The sequence below is a fragment of the Heterocephalus glaber genome, unplaced genomic scaffold, assembly GCF_053883595.1.
Source record: "Heterocephalus glaber isolate CG9 unplaced genomic scaffold, H.glaber_assembly_v1.0 deba00001452, whole genome shotgun sequence".
NCBI lineage: Eukaryota > Metazoa > Chordata > Mammalia > Rodentia > Bathyergidae > Heterocephalus > Heterocephalus glaber.
In genome coordinates this window covers 22,613,195-22,628,290 of record NW_028258302.1, presented here as the reverse complement: position 1 = coordinate 22,628,290, position 15,096 = coordinate 22,613,195, and the positions used below count along the sequence as shown (strand labels likewise).

Below are 15,096 nucleotides of genomic sequence, written 5' to 3'. Positions count from 1 at the left end.
GCTGCAGCCAAGAGCCCGCAGTAAAGACCTCTGAGGGGAAAGTGCATTCTGGGTGCCCCTGCGGGGACCATCAGAGGCATCCCAAGTCACCCTGCCCCAGGATAGCCATTCGTCCCATGCCCAGAGGCTCCTCCCTGACCCTCCCAAGGCCATCTGGAGATGTCGAAGGAAGGGCCAGTGATGAATGAGAAAGAGGCTGGGCACAAGGATCCTGAGTTCTCACCTTTGTCTCTGGGCCTCCATTTATACATCTGTAAATTGGGGATAATAACACTAGTGTCTGTCTCTTGCTGGGTTGTGTCCATGGGCAAGTTAATCCCCACCCCAGCCTCAGTTTCTCCATTTGTAAAACAAGGGTGTTGCTCTGAGCAATCTCAGGACCGCCCCCAGCTCTGATGCTCTTGTCAGGAGCACTCTGCCAGCTCTGCCACAGGAACACTGGGACTCGGCTTTGATGCTGGGCTCCGTGTGATCGAATTTTCTTATCAAATAATATTTACTAGAGAAGCAAAGCCTGCTGTCATCAGCAATCGATGAAAGCACAAAGGCCCTGTTGAAAGCCCCTGATCTGGGGAAATTGAAATCCTCCAACCTCCAAAGGGGCATTGATCCCATGGTGGTGGCACAGGTGTGCTAGGGCTTCCAGTGGAGCCAAGGTGTGAGGACGTGGCATTGCCAGGACTGACTCTTACAGTGGCTCACTCCCTGGCCAGCTCCTCTGACACATGAGCCAGGAGCCTTCTTGGGCTTGGCCGGGAACTAGCAAGGAACAAATCTCAGTTTGCATCATGAAGGGGCTCCCGGTGTGATGAGACATGTGCACTCAACAATCTGTTTATCAAATATTGATTGAGCACTTACTGTGTGCCAGGTAATGGCAGCTAGTTTGTGGAGGGGGGATGCACAGAGACAGCAAGTGACTTCCCTAAGGTCACACAGCTGAGATCACAAAGTCTTCCTGTGGTAACAGGAGGCTCTCTGTTGCTGCCAGATACAGGGTAAGGCTGACCCTGGAAATTCAGGGCATCCCTAGGCAGGATTCTCCCTGGCACGGCACCCACACATCATGCTCAATCCTGGCCAGGTCCCAGGCATGTTGGCTCCTGGGCTGGCTCTGTCACACTGCTGGAGGCAGCGTTGGACAGCAGCTGAGGTTTGAGACCAAGGCCACTCTTCAAAGGTCACCCCTCCCCAAGGCCCACACTTCCCACTGCGCCCCCAAAGCAGTCTGAGCAGTGAGGACCTCTCTGTACTAAGAAGGTTTGGACCAGGTGACCCTAAGCCTGTGCCCAGCTCTGACACCTGTGAATCTATTATCTCATCTGTTAGGTGAGGAAACTGAGGCATCATGGGGCTGACCCTGGTGCACAGATAGCCTGAGGGTCCCTGATGAGCTGATGGGGTGCTCCTAGCCAACTGAGACTCCCTTCCTTCTGTGTCCCTGTCTGGGGACCAGAAGACCTGTGGCTTCTCCTTGGGAGGCAGCAGTCATTGGAGCTGCCGGACATGGAGGAAGCAGCAGCTCCTGGGATTCCACTCTCTGAGTCACCGGCAGGGCTCAGAGGACTCTGCAGGAGGCTAAGGCTGCAGGAGGGGACAGGAGGGCAGGGCAGGGACACCACCCCATGTGTACCCCAGTGCCCCCAGCTGCAGGGTGAGGCTGAGCCCCAGGGATTGGGGGCAGGGTTCTCCCCAGTGTGCCCCCACTCATCAAAACTGAGCCCCTGCTCAGAGGTCACTGTGCTTGTCATGTCTCCTGAGGGGCAGGTATACCCTTTCTCTTTGGGTCAAGGAATGTGCCAGGCTCTTGCCCGGAATATTCTGCTGTATGGATTATTGCATTTAACCCTCCAATCTGGGCGAAGCCCTGTCCTTCTCCGAGCCAAGTCTGTGCCACAGGCTCCGTGGAGCTCCTGCTCTCAGGTTTATTATTCTCTCAGGGCTTCAGTTTCCCCATCTACAAAATAAATACCTGGCCAGAATCTAGGCTTTCTAAGGAGTTGGATACCTACCTCATAGGCTGGATACCTACTTCATAGGGTTTAACTTAGATCAGGTTGGGGCACAGTGGGAAGATGAGTTTGTTGGACTCTGCATTAGTCAGCTTTCTGTTGCTGTGATAAAACACCTGAGAAAAACAACTTCAAAGGAGGAGAGTCTTATTACGGCTCATGGTTTCATAGGTTTCAGTCCATGGTCACTTGGCTCCATCTCTTCTGGGCCGGTGGTGAGGCTGAGCATCTACGTGGGGAGTGTGTAGTGGAGCAAAGGTGCCCACCTCATGGAGAACAGAAGGTTGCAGAGAGCATGGAGCAGGGACACAATACAGCCTTTGGGGAGGGTTCCCAAGGACCTGCTTCCTCCAGCCAGGCCCTACCTCCTAAGTTTCCACCACTCCCCAGTGGATTAACCCACGAAGGAGGTCAGCACCCTCATGGCCCAATCACCTTCCAAAACCCCACCTCCGAGCCCCTGGAGGACACTTCCTATTGACATGTGACAGGTGACAGTGTTTTCCTTATCATTGTCTCTGGCCCACCCCTCTTGGGCGCAGTCTCTTGGCCCTGTGCTTGGCCTTCCTGTTCATTCCAAGGACCTTATAGCAGCCTGAGAAGTAACTTCTGGGGTGAGCACAGCTGCAGGCACCTGGCTCCCCAGAAGCCCATGGGGTCAATGTCACAGTCCACCCTTCATTTCTGTGGCTTCTGCACCCACAGATGCTACCAACAATGAATCCAAAGTATTTTTTTATAACAGCATTTGTACTGAACATGTACAGATTTTATTCTTATCATTAGTCCCTAAACAAAACAGCATAAGAACTATTTAAGTAGCATTTACTTTGTAGTAGGTATTATAAGTGACCTAGAGATGATTTAGAGTATAGGAGAAGGTATGCTTGGGTTATGGACGAACACTATGCCATTTAGAGAAGGGGCTGGGGCATCAAAGCTACAGCTGGCCCCTGCAGATGCCAAGGGAGGGCTGCACTTTTATCCCCAATTCACAGACAAGGAGGCTGAGATTCAGGGAGAGGAAGGATTTGCTCCAGGCTTCTGAAAGTAGTGGCTCTCTCTGTCCCAGGGCAGCGTGGCTCCTATTATTCACCACGGTCTGGAATGGTGTGGGGTGGGCTAAAGAGCGTTTCCCGGACAGTATCTCCCACCAGCCAGGGGCCTCAGCAGCCTGGGAGCAGGAGCTCTACTGAGCCCATGGCACAGACCTGGCTTGGAGAAGGACAGGACTTGGCCAAGACTGGAGGGTTAAATGCGATAATCCATACAGCAGAATATTCTGGGCCAGGGTCTGGCACATACTAAGTGATCAATAAACAGTATCTGCTATGATGAAGAACAGTAAATCGAGTTAGTCAAAAAAGACAGGTACAGGGCCGGGGATTTAGCTCAGTGGTTTAGCTGCCTGCTGCACAAGCGCAAGGACTGGAGTTCCATTCCCAGTACAAAAAAAAAAAAACAAAAACCAGGCACAGTCAGCCAGGCAAGGTAGTGCACACCTATAATCCCAGCACTCTTGGAGACTGAGGCAGGAGGATTGCAAGTTCAAGCCCAGCCTGGGCAATTTAGCAAATTAATGAGAACTTGTCTCAAAAACAAAACAAAACAAAAGAAGAGTGAGGGATGTTGCACAATGCGAAGTCCCAGAGTTCAATCCTCAGTATCAAAAACAAGCAAACAAACAAAAACAGGCACAATGAATAAAGTTTAAAAAGTATACCCCCTGCCCTCTTCTTGCATGATCCTCCCCTTCAAATATATTTTAAGGCAGGTTTTAAAAGTTAAAATAAATAAAAAAAGAAGTTAAAATCTGTGCATTATCTTGGCCTGTCTGAGACATCACAAGACCCTCCCTTCCCACACACGCACACACTCTCCCTCTGAGGAGTGGAGATCATGCGGCTTGGGGGTCTCCTCTGTGTCTCAGGACCCCTAAGGGTGTGGCAGCTAACAATGGCAAACAAGACAGCCCCCCACAAATGTGGGGCCTGCAGGGAGGCTCAGCGAGAGGGGCCATGAGGAGAGGCACAGCCAGAGCTACCTGCACCAGAGGCCCACCTCCCCATGGCATCCAGCGTGTCCCTACACAGCCACTTCCTTCCCAGCCCTCTGGCAGAGATCGAAATGCAAGAGCGGCTGTCATTTTCACTCCCAGAACATCCTGATATGCGGTAGGGAAAGACATTTGGGAGCCCCAGAGGTGACAACGAAAGTGTGTGCTACCCAGAGTCATTAAAATGTTTTTATCCAAGCTGTGATACATTATAAGCCAATTTGAAAGTTGCATGCTGAGTCCCCGGAAGACATTATACACAGTCACAGAAGGATGGTACCGATTCTTCTTGGGGTACAGTCATGAGGGGAGCATGTTGAGGGTTCACTGCTACAATCAATTAAATGTATCAAGGTCCAGCACCTCTACTGAAGTGGCAAGGCGCTGGTCTTCTGGTTGCCCCAGAGTGGCAGAGAGCAGCCTTTCTCTGTCACCAACGTGCAGCTAAGAATGGAGGCTGCTTCCCCCCACCTTCCCTGTGCTCAATCTGTGGCTGATCACATGACCCCCACTGGTGTCCTTGGAGGTGGGCGTGGTCACTGCCAGGTTACAGATGAGGAAACAGAGACTCTGGATATTTAGGGGACCCACCCACAAGGGTGACAGAGCTGGGGGGGGTCTCATCAGGACTGCCCAGTCCAGGGCTGGCACCCCAAAAGGCACCCTGACTCCTAGGGCAACATCCCTAACCTTAGCATAAAGGCTGTCAGTGTTGCAAATGTCAGCTGAGCATGGTATGTAGGGTGAGTGGGGACCCTGACTAGGAGCACTGGGTGCCCCAAACCTGTGTTGGGGGTTGCTTGCCTCTCAGGAGCCTGTAGGAGTCTGGGAGAGAGGAAAGAACCCTCATTTCTGTGCCCCTATGTCCATTTCTGGTTTTGTCATTCACTGCTACCCAGGACCTCCCTCACTGCTCAGACTCTCTGGAAAGGGCCCTGAACTTAGAGTCTGGCAGGACCAGGGTCCACATCTGGGACTGAGCAGACCTGGCTGTCCGTCCCAGCCTCCCCCCCACCCCCAGGCCTGCTGAGCTCCTGCAGACTTGAGCAAAATAGAGATCACATGTCTCCACCACTCTGGAGGATGCTGGGCAGGGTGCTGGGCAGACCTGGCACATAGCTGGTGTACATGGCAGTCAGGGGGCAGGATCGGTCAGGGATGGAGGCCACTGGTCTGAGACCCCTTGAGGTCCCCAGCCAGGCTTGCTGGAAGCTACGATTCAGAGCCACAGCTCCTTCTACATCCCAGGACTTCTGCTAGGGTGAAAAATGATCAGCTCATTCCCCTGCCTGGTGCCTGAGTGGCTGAGCCACCTGCTGGGCTAGGAGCAGTCACATGAACTGGCCCCAGGAGACTGCAGTGGCCACAGACTCCAGACAGCCAGGCTGGCAGCTCCGAAGAAGAAGCCTAGGCAGGCGGGGATCCAGGCCAGAGCTGCAGAGAATTTGGGGCCCAGAGAGAGAGATATAAATTGAAACTTCCACCTCCTGCCCCAGAATCCCCAGGCTCTGAGGACTAGCTAATGCTGGGCAGGCCCAGTGCCTTTCTGCTCCCTCCCTGTCCCCTGTCCTACTTCTGTGGGTGAGGGACATGCACATGACCCACATCCTCCCAACTAGAAAAGGAGGAGGCTGGTGGATAATTCCTAGTTGGAGAATTCTCCCTCTGTTCAATTAAGTTTACCACAAACAAGGAGCTGACTTCCTTAGAGAGTCCAGGAATGGCTAAAGGTATGGGTTTTGGATTCAGACATAAATTTTCTACCCAGTTCTACAACCAATAGTAATAAAGGCAGCTAATGTTTACTGAGCATTTACTGTACACTAGGCACAGTTCTGCCTAGTACCTGGTATATCATTTATAACAGCCCTCTAAGGAGGTTCTATTACTACTTTCCTCATTTAGCAAGTGTGAAACTTGTGAATGGATTTGCCCAGGGTCACAGGTCTGGCAAGGGTAGAAACAGCCTTGAACTGGGGAGCTGGCTACAGAGTGGACCTGACCACTGTACTCTACCACCTCTAATGGGGATATGGTGTTTGGCAGGGTATTTGATCTCCCAAGGTCTCAGTTTCCCCATCTGCTAAATAGAAGTGACACAGCCCAGCTGGTGCTCTCTAAGTCAGGCAGTGACAGCTCTGCCCCCACCCTGGGTCCTGGCCAAGGAGAGCCTGAGTCCACAGCCCCTCCTCTGCAGTCCTGCTGGGACTCTTTCTTGCCCTGCCTCAGTTTCTTCATCTGGGAACTGGGGTAATTTAGCTTTGCTCCTGCTGTGAGGAGCAGATCGGATGGTGCATTTAAGCAGACAGAAGTGCTCTGGCTGGATGCTGCATCATCATGAAAGCAGAGATGACAGGGCCAGGCAGGGGCACAGATGCAGCAGCTGTACAGAAGAGGCCTCTCCAGGCAGAAGCCCGGGCATGGGGACCAATTGGAGAGATGGGGATGGCAGTGGGAGTTAGAGTAGGGCCTGGCACTCCATGGAGATGCCCTGTTCGAGGCCCCAGGGAGCTGTGTGGTCCTGCTCAGCAGTCAGTGACACCAGGTCTGTAGGGCCAAGGACCTCCCCAGGGGCAGCCCCCTGCCAGCTGGAGCTTCTGAGGGCAGCTGGATGGGCCACATGGGCCTGAGACAGCTGCCAGGCTGGGAGGACAAAGGCAGAGAGGCCAAGATCCTCCACGTAGGACACGAGCATGTTCAGAGGCCAGAAACGGTGGCTTTGAGTGTGTGGAATGGCTGGGGGCATGGGGCTGGATGCCCACTCTGCTGTCCGCCCTCCTGCACGGGCCTCTGGGCTGCGGGGATCACGTGCTGAGAGCCAGTCCAGGGAGGGGCAGACAGATGGGTTTGGGGCTCAGAGGAGCACTTTGAAGCTAACTGAGTCATCTAGCAAGGACAGTCACCTCCCAGCGTCAGCCCCACAGGTCCCAGCCTGTGGACTGGCTCTCAGACAGGTTTCCACCCTCCTCCCACACCCCTGCTGCACAGCCTGCAAGGGCACTGCGCCCTTGAAGCTGCCCACTGCACACCCTGTAGAGGCCTGCATATCCCTGCAGCCGTCCCTCTGTCCTCCTGCCATGCTGCAGGGCAAGGGACACCTCAGAACCAGTGAGAAGACAGGCTGCTCAGAGAGGTTAGGGGATGCCCCTGATGTCCCACAGTGGTGTGCAGGCTAGGATTTGAGCTCAGGGCCCTAGGAGACTCTAAATTTCCAGGAAATGAGGCTGCAGGGAAGACAGAGGTGCCACCTCTCTGAGTGTGGGATGCTGGCGCAGACAGATGACCGCTGGGTCAGGGGCGCCCCACACACCAGGCCTCCTCTGGAGGAGAACAGCTTGAAGCATCAGAGGAGCCTGGCAGCAGCTGGGAAGACACAGGTGGGGACTAGATCCCCATTTTACAGTGGAAGAGACTGAGTCTGCTCATAAAGGATGGTGTCTGCATGCCCCTCTCCCTCTGTGAGAACCTGAAGCCCCCAGCTGGGGATGGAGGCTGAGCCTGTGAGGCCCATGCTGAGTGTGGCTTTGGGAGCTGAGTAGCTGTCACCCTGGCCTGTCACCCTCTACTTCAAGCATTTTCCTGCATCTCGGCCCTGGGGCCACAGGGCTGAAGGACACCTCCCTCCCCTCTGGGGAAGTCAAGGTCTAGTGGGGAAGCAGACTGAGGCTTTGCCCATTCATTTCTCACATGCCCCAGGCCTTTGACTCAACCTTATTTATGAGCAGCTGCCTTATTCCTGTTCCTGCAGAGGGGCAGAGTTCCATCTCTCTCCAGGTGGGCCATCCCAGAGATGCGTCATAACACAGGACAATTGGAGAGAATTTTGCTGCTCCAGGTGCCAGACATGTTCCAAGTACTTAAATATACTAATTTATTTAAGCTTCCCAACCCTTAGGAAGGTATTTCTATGATTCCCTGTTTAATAACTAAGGAGGCAAGCAAGGTAGAGAATGCTAGTAATCCCAGCTACTCAGGAAGCTGAGGCAGGATGGCAAGTTCAAGGCCAGCCAGGACAACTTACTGAGAACTTGCTTCAAAATAAAAATTAGAAAGGGCCAGGGACATAGCTCAGTGACAGAGTGCTTGTCTAGCATATACGAGGCCCTGGGTTTAACCCCAGGAAGGAAGGAAGGAAGGAAGGAAGGAAGGAAGGAAGGAAGGAAGGAATTAAGGCCCAAAGAGATTAAATGACTCGCTGAAGGTCACACAGTGGGAATAGCAGTCTGTAAACCTAGCCAACCTGGCTCTGGGGCCTCACTGTAGCCTCTAAAGAAATAACCCACGGTGCCCTCCTGAGCCAGGCAGAAGGCGCTGCTATGCTCCCTGGAATTTCCCAGGCCGGTGGCTGCAGCCCCCTCGAGGCTCCCCTCCTGTTGCAGACCAACACAGCCACAGTCTCCCCCACCCGCCAGGCAGCCCTGCAGTGCATCCTTAAACCTTGATAAGTGTAAGGTCAGCTCCATGCTTTATCCTCTCCACCATTGGGAGCGGGATTTAGTGGCACCAGCAGAAGGTAAACTTCCCCTACCCAGGACAGGCCCCTTAATTACAAGTGATATGTGGCTGTGGGAGCGCAGCACCTCGGGCCATGATTTAAGGAGCAGGCAGGAGACTGAGGTTACAGGTGTGCACAGAGCCAAAGCACAGCCAGGAGAGCTGGGCAGGGCTGTGAGGGGCAGGAGCCTCCTGAAGATGCTGCCTGAGACAGCCCCAGGACCTCATGCTGAAGGGGAAACTGAGACCAAGGTCACACCGCACACAGCTCAGCCTGGGACTCAGCAGTTCTGACTCTGCTGCCAACTTGAAGTGGATCCCTGACTCAGTTTCGCCATCTGTGGACAAGGAGACCAGGCTCCCCCACTCACTCCAAGGAGCAGCGATCATGATAATCTTAGAAACAAAATGACACCATTGAGCACTGTTTACGAGCCAGGCCTTCATAGAACACCAAGCACCCCATGAACATTCCCTTGCTCTGTCCACACGGCAGCTGGCAAGATGAGCAGGATTGTTATTCCTGTTTCACTGAAGGGGAAACTAAGGCCCACAGAGAGGAAGCAGCCTGCCCAAGATCACACAGCTAGTGAGTGACCAAGCAGAGATGCAAGCCCCTGGAAGGCTTCCTGGAGGAGGTGCTAGATACAGGGCTCATCTAGCTGCCCCTCTCGGAAGCTCCAGCTGGCAGGGGGCCCCTGGGGAGGTCCTTGGTCCTGCAGCCCTGGTGCTGCACCCCCACAGCCCTCTTTCTGCTGTCACTGGAGGGTGGGAGCAGGTACAGGGCCAGAGGTGCTGCACCAGGAGCCCTGTGGCCACAAAAAGAACATGGCAAGGTAAGAGCCCAAGGCATCGGTCAGGGGAGTAGTAAGAGGTGATGGCAACATCGCTGACTGACCAAATGGCTGACATTTACTCTGTGCTCAGCTGGTGCCAGGCCAGGGTCAATACTTTTCATAAAGCTCACATGAACCCTGTCAATACTGTGATGATCCCATTGCAGAGATGAGGAAACTGGGGCCCAGCGAGGATAAGCGACTTGCCAAGCTCACTCAGATACCAGGTGTCAGAGCAGGGATGTGATTGTGGGCAGCCTGACCCACCCCCAAGCTCCTGTAAGGTTCACTGCAGGGCCAGATCCTGAGGGAGCAAGAGGCCCTATCTGCCTGTTGTCCACGTGGAAGGAGAGCCCAGCGATGCCCGTCGTGGAATGCGGGAGCCCGTGGCCAGGGGCTGCTGAGCTCCCTGCAGTGGCCTGGGCTGGGGACAAAGGGGAGGACAGCAAGGCCACTTCCGGGGACCAGTGCTGCATTGGAAGTCGGAGATGGCGTGGGTGACCGGGGGGTGGGGGGGGTGGCTCAGGGCTGAGGCAAGGCCAGGGGAGAGGCACAGGCGCTGAATCTCTGAGACCCCACCCACCTGCCCCTAGCCAGGCCCCTCGCCCGGCCAGCATCCGAGTCCCTTTGAGGATGAAGCTTCACTGCCTCGTCCAGCTCTTTAAAAGACAGAATCCAACAGATGTGCAGGAAAGCAAGGAGAGACCCATGTTCCCTGTGGAGCCTGAGTGACTGGCATGTGAGTCTCCTTGGGACAATGAGTTGAACTTTCTCCTTGAAAATCGCGAAGGAGGAGAAAATGTGTGATCCCTTCCCACCAAACAGCTTTCTCCACCACTCCTGCCTCGTGACTGCTTTATGAGCAGCAAGTGGCAAGAATATTTACCCACCCTCTGACTGGGGACATCAGTCCTACGATGCTGCTAGGACAGGAAAGATGGTGGCAGAGGTGCCCCCTGGGAAATCTCCCACTGAGCTAGGGCATGGGCAGGAGTGGCTGCAGCCTTGGCACAATCCGGGAGGATGGGGTGGCAGGGGTGGCCCAGCTCAGGGAATCCCGTAGGCCCTCATGGTCATTATCAGATGCGGGAAAATATGTGGACGCTTAGACATTGTCTGCTGCACCTCTGGCTGCTTAAACGAGGAAACTGAGGACAGGGAGGGGAAGACACATAGAAATCAGTGCCAGAGCCTCCTCAGAGTCCTTGGCCTTTTGACTTTCCGTTGATTCCTTTGCCCCAGAGACAATCGTGAGCTACAAGAGCAGGAATGAGTAGAATTTACTGTGCACTCACCAAGTGCCAAGTGCAGCGCTTTAATGTCTTCCTCATGATCGTGGGCGGGCTGGGGGTGGGTGCCACTGCCCAGCACCGAGAGGCAATAACACCTGAATATCAGTAGCTCAGGAAAAGATCCAAGTCTAAAACTCAGCCAAGCAGTTTCTTTCTTTCTTTCTTTTTCTTTTTCTTTTCTTTTTTTTTTTTGGTACCGGGGATCAAACTCGAGACCTTGTGCTTGTGAGGCAGGCGCTGGAACCACTGAGCTAAATCCCGGGCCCCCAAGCACAGTTTCAACTAAGTATAGATCGCTTTCACACCAGCTGACCCATCAGAAGTCATGGACCCTCCATACTTCGTTCACCAAAAGTAGCCCACAGGGTACAGGTGCCCTTGTCACCTGTGTTTTCTGGGCAGAGCCCAGGAAGCTAAGCAACTGTCTCCAGGTCACAGTGCTTCTAATGTTCCCACACTCTGGGCATGTAACGCCAGGATAAGCCCTGTTCTAAGCCCTAGACCACCCCGTGTCCACCCCATGCCTGGGGGAAGGGACAGGGGTATTCCTTGGTGGGGGTAGAGGGCCCTAATCTCCACTGCTCACCTGGGAAGGAGGAGCCCTGGCTGAGGGCTGCCACTGCTGGCCGGATCTCCAACAGGCCTCCCACATGCCAGGGCCTCCCGAGCTTCCAAAGGCTTCCAGAGGCTTCTTCATAAAGCTCCAAATTTAGCACCTGGTGAAATTGCCCATGTGTGTAATATATACCTCTAGGGCATATTGAAAACATCCCCAAATTGGCCAGCCTTGCTGCTGTTTAAAACGAATTCGTGTCACACTCCGTAGATATCATCTCTGCACAAACGGCACCTATTTGTGGGACTTAAACACTCACTCTGTTGCCACATAAGTTCCCAGGGCAAGGAAGACTGGGGCTCAAGCAGTGGCCCCCCATGGGCTGCTCCAGCTGGCAGAACCCCAGGGGTGGAAGGGGTCCACATGGGACTGGCAGCTCAGGGGACCAATCAGAAAATTGGATTATTGACAAGCAACCAATCAAAGTGTGAGTGAAAAATTGTATCCAGCTGTGGGAGGTGGAGCTTTGGGGATTTGTGGTCCATTCAGCCAATCGGTGCATAGGGCCAGGAAGGTTCCAGAGAGTTCTATCTATGCCCTGTTTACTGATACTGTCTGATATTGTCCCTTTGATCCATTCCTTCCTGGTCAGCAATAATCTTCTCTACTATTTACTGAGTACCTACTATGGCCCAAGCCCTCCATTCCCATAACAACACCATGGCATGATTCTTGTTACCCCTAATTTAGAGATGAGCCAACAGAAGCTTACATAGTTCAAGGCAGTGGTTTTTATACCTGAACTTTTGTGGAAGCACCTGGAGCACATGTTTAAAGCCAGATACCTGGATCTGGAATGGGGCTCAAGAATTTGCATTTCCTACAGACTCCTCAGGTGATGCGTATGCTGCTGGTCCAGGGACCACACTCGGAGAACCACCTGGTTAAAGGAATAGTGTAGAAAACAGCAATACATGCAAATCTGGGTCCAACACAAACGTGCTGCCCTTTCCTATCAGCAGCAGCCTGAGTGGGATCTGCTCCCCCAAAGCACTCAGCCAGAGCCCCCATTTGGGACTGTAAACTTTATCTTCTATCACTGCCAAAACAACAGCTGGCAAGGGAGGGCCAGGCAGGGAGGGGGGTTGCAAGCACCCCCATGGTGGGGTGAGGCCACTAGGCCCCTCCAGTGGCTGTGTCTCGTGGTGGGGAGCCCTGGGTCAGGACCAAGGGCCCCCCACCACGAGACACAGCCCCAGCACAGGGCCTCCTACACCCCACAATCATGTTTGTGGGGGAGGGGCTCAGCTCAGCTGCTGCCACATAAAAGGGCCTGTCCCAGCCGTGAAAGGACAGATGCTGTGTGCATCTCCCTGTCGCCAATGTTGACTCCACCTGGGGACTTCTGCTGGGTTTGTTGTTTGTGTTTGTGTTTGTCCCTTAGCTGCTGTTACTGTTCAGGTCAGTATTTAATTTTCTCATGAGCTGGAGAGTCGCACTACCCCTCCCTTTCCTTTCTTGCTGGAGACCCCCCAACCCCGGGTCCCTTTCTCCAGGCCCCTGCTGTGACCCTTCCCTTCCACATTGGGTGGGGACCTCACTCATTGAACAAATACTTCTTGAGCAATTCTGTGTATGCCGGGCCCTTGGGAGGTGACAAGGACACCATCTCCATGGTGCTTGTGTCCTAGTAGGGGTTGTCAGAGAAGGAGACAGGTATGCACGCCCATGTGTGAAAGGACCACACACTGTGACGCACTCTATGAAGAGTACAGGCAATGCGCTGTGACCGGGAATAGAAGGGAAGCTTGGCTCAGACTAGGAGGGATGTGTGAGTTGAGCCCTGAAAGGTGAGCAGGACACAGCTGTGCAAAACAGTAAGGAAAGGAAAATAAACAGGGATGGAAACAGCTGCCTCAAGGCAGCCGGCATGAGCTCTGAGGCTCAGTGGAAGGCAGACGAGCCGAGGCCCCCAGGAAGCATACAGTCTACTGAGAGACAGACAGGGTCTTTCTGTCCCAGGGCAGCTAGTACAGTAAGTGCAGGGTGCTCCAGACACTCAGGAGAAAGTTCCAGAAGGCCGCCTGGAGGAGGTGACCCTTGAGGCTGCCCCGAAGGATGGATGGAATCACTTAATGAGGGTCCCACCTGTGCAGGTCACAGAGGAGGTGAGCAGTGGGAGGCAACCATGGCCAGCTGAGCATAGCTGAAGCAGAGAGGGCTTCCTGGAGGAGGCTCTTGAGCAGTCTCTTGAGGGAACAGGGAGAGAGAGGGACAGAGACGGCGGGGAGAAAAACCAAAATGTGAGAAGGAGGCTAACAGAAAGGGAGCAAGCAAAGAAAGAAGGGAGGGAGGGAAAAGGAAGGAAGAAATTAAAATCGGCAACATGAAGGGACATTTATATTCATGGACACTTTTCTATTAAGAGGGCACTTTTCTCTTTTGAAATACGGCATAATGACTAGGAGCTGAGTGAGAAGAAAGGCAGTCGATAGAACAGGCCTGCTGAGAGGGAAGAATGGATTTTTTTGCAAATAATATAATTTTGAACTTGTCTCTCCCTTCCTCCACCCTTCCCCAAATCTAATTGATTACCTCCCCATGATAAACGACACTCAAGCAGGGCACTCTCGGCACCTTCATAGAGCACTGCCCAAGGAGTAGGAGAGATCGTCCCTCCCTCGACACAATGGGCACCCCTGAAAGGGACTGAAATGCCCTTGTGACCCTCTCAGCCAAGGGAGGGGCACCGGCAAGCGGAGAGGTAATACAGGCAGCCTCTTCTGCGCTGTCCTTGTGTGAGTCTGTCCCCTTTGCTTCTCCTCTAAATCCCTGGATGCTGTAAGGTTGGCAGGGTATGTGTTATTGAGCCCATTTGATAGATGGGAAGATTGAGGCCTATCAACTGATTGGCCCACAGTTACATGGGGTGTTGGTAGCCGAGCCTCAGAAGGAGAGCTGGGGACCCTGGGGTGCTAGGATGGGGTGGGCATCTTGGTGAGAAGAGGCTGGAACTCTGGAATGCACAGTTAGACACAGACACCGTGCCGATCTCCTGTTCTACACTGCTGGGGTCTCTACCAGATGGGGTTTGTGTTCCCAAATTGCAAGGGCCACAGGCTGATCCACTGCACAAAGAAGAGCAGCCACATGATTGCCATGTAGTTACGAGGACCAAAACAAACTTCTGCTTGCAAGATGAAGACAGGCAATATTTCAGGGTTAATTTTCTACCACCAGTCGCCCAAGCATTACCGTACTGTGTCAGTGTTAACAGCCGAGTCTAAATATCTTCAATCCTGTATCCCAGAGTGGTGGTGAGCGGGGTGATGGAGGTGACCTGGGATGTGCAGCTGGCTGTGTTAGATGCCAAGCCACTTTCCCTTGCCTGATGCTGGGCAGAAACTTCTACCGGTGATTCTTTCCACTGGAGGCAGAGTGAGAACTAAGCTGGAATGTCCCCTGGCTTGGCTTGAGGGGAGTGTCATGGTGGTGGCTCTGGCTGGACCATGGTGACAAGCTTACCAGATGGGGCAGCCCTTTCTACTGCCCAGGGCCAGCCATGAGCAAGTGGGATGAGGGTCCAGAGTGGTCAGTGAGTTCTGAAGCTCTGTCCAGGGCTATGTCTCTCCACTGTGATGCCGATGACATGGTGACTACTGTGGCCCCTTCCTAGAGTAGTGTGCCCTGGTGCTGTGTCCAAGGGTGTTTCAGAAGGATGGTGCCCAGGCTGCGATGCATGTTTACTCCCCACCGTAGAGGGCACTACACAGGCACCTCAGGCCTCAAGGGTGAGGGACAGATGGTGGCACTTTGGCACTGTGTCTGCTCATGGTGCAGATGAGTGGGA

General features: G+C 53.7%; 1 protein-coding gene across 9 annotated transcripts in view; it reads left to right on the top strand.

Moving 5' to 3' along the window:
• The window catches only part of Igsf21 (immunoglobin superfamily member 21), a 220,645-nt gene that overhangs the window by 189,314 nt on the left and 16,235 nt on the right, over positions 1-15,096 (top strand). The window lies entirely within an intron of this gene.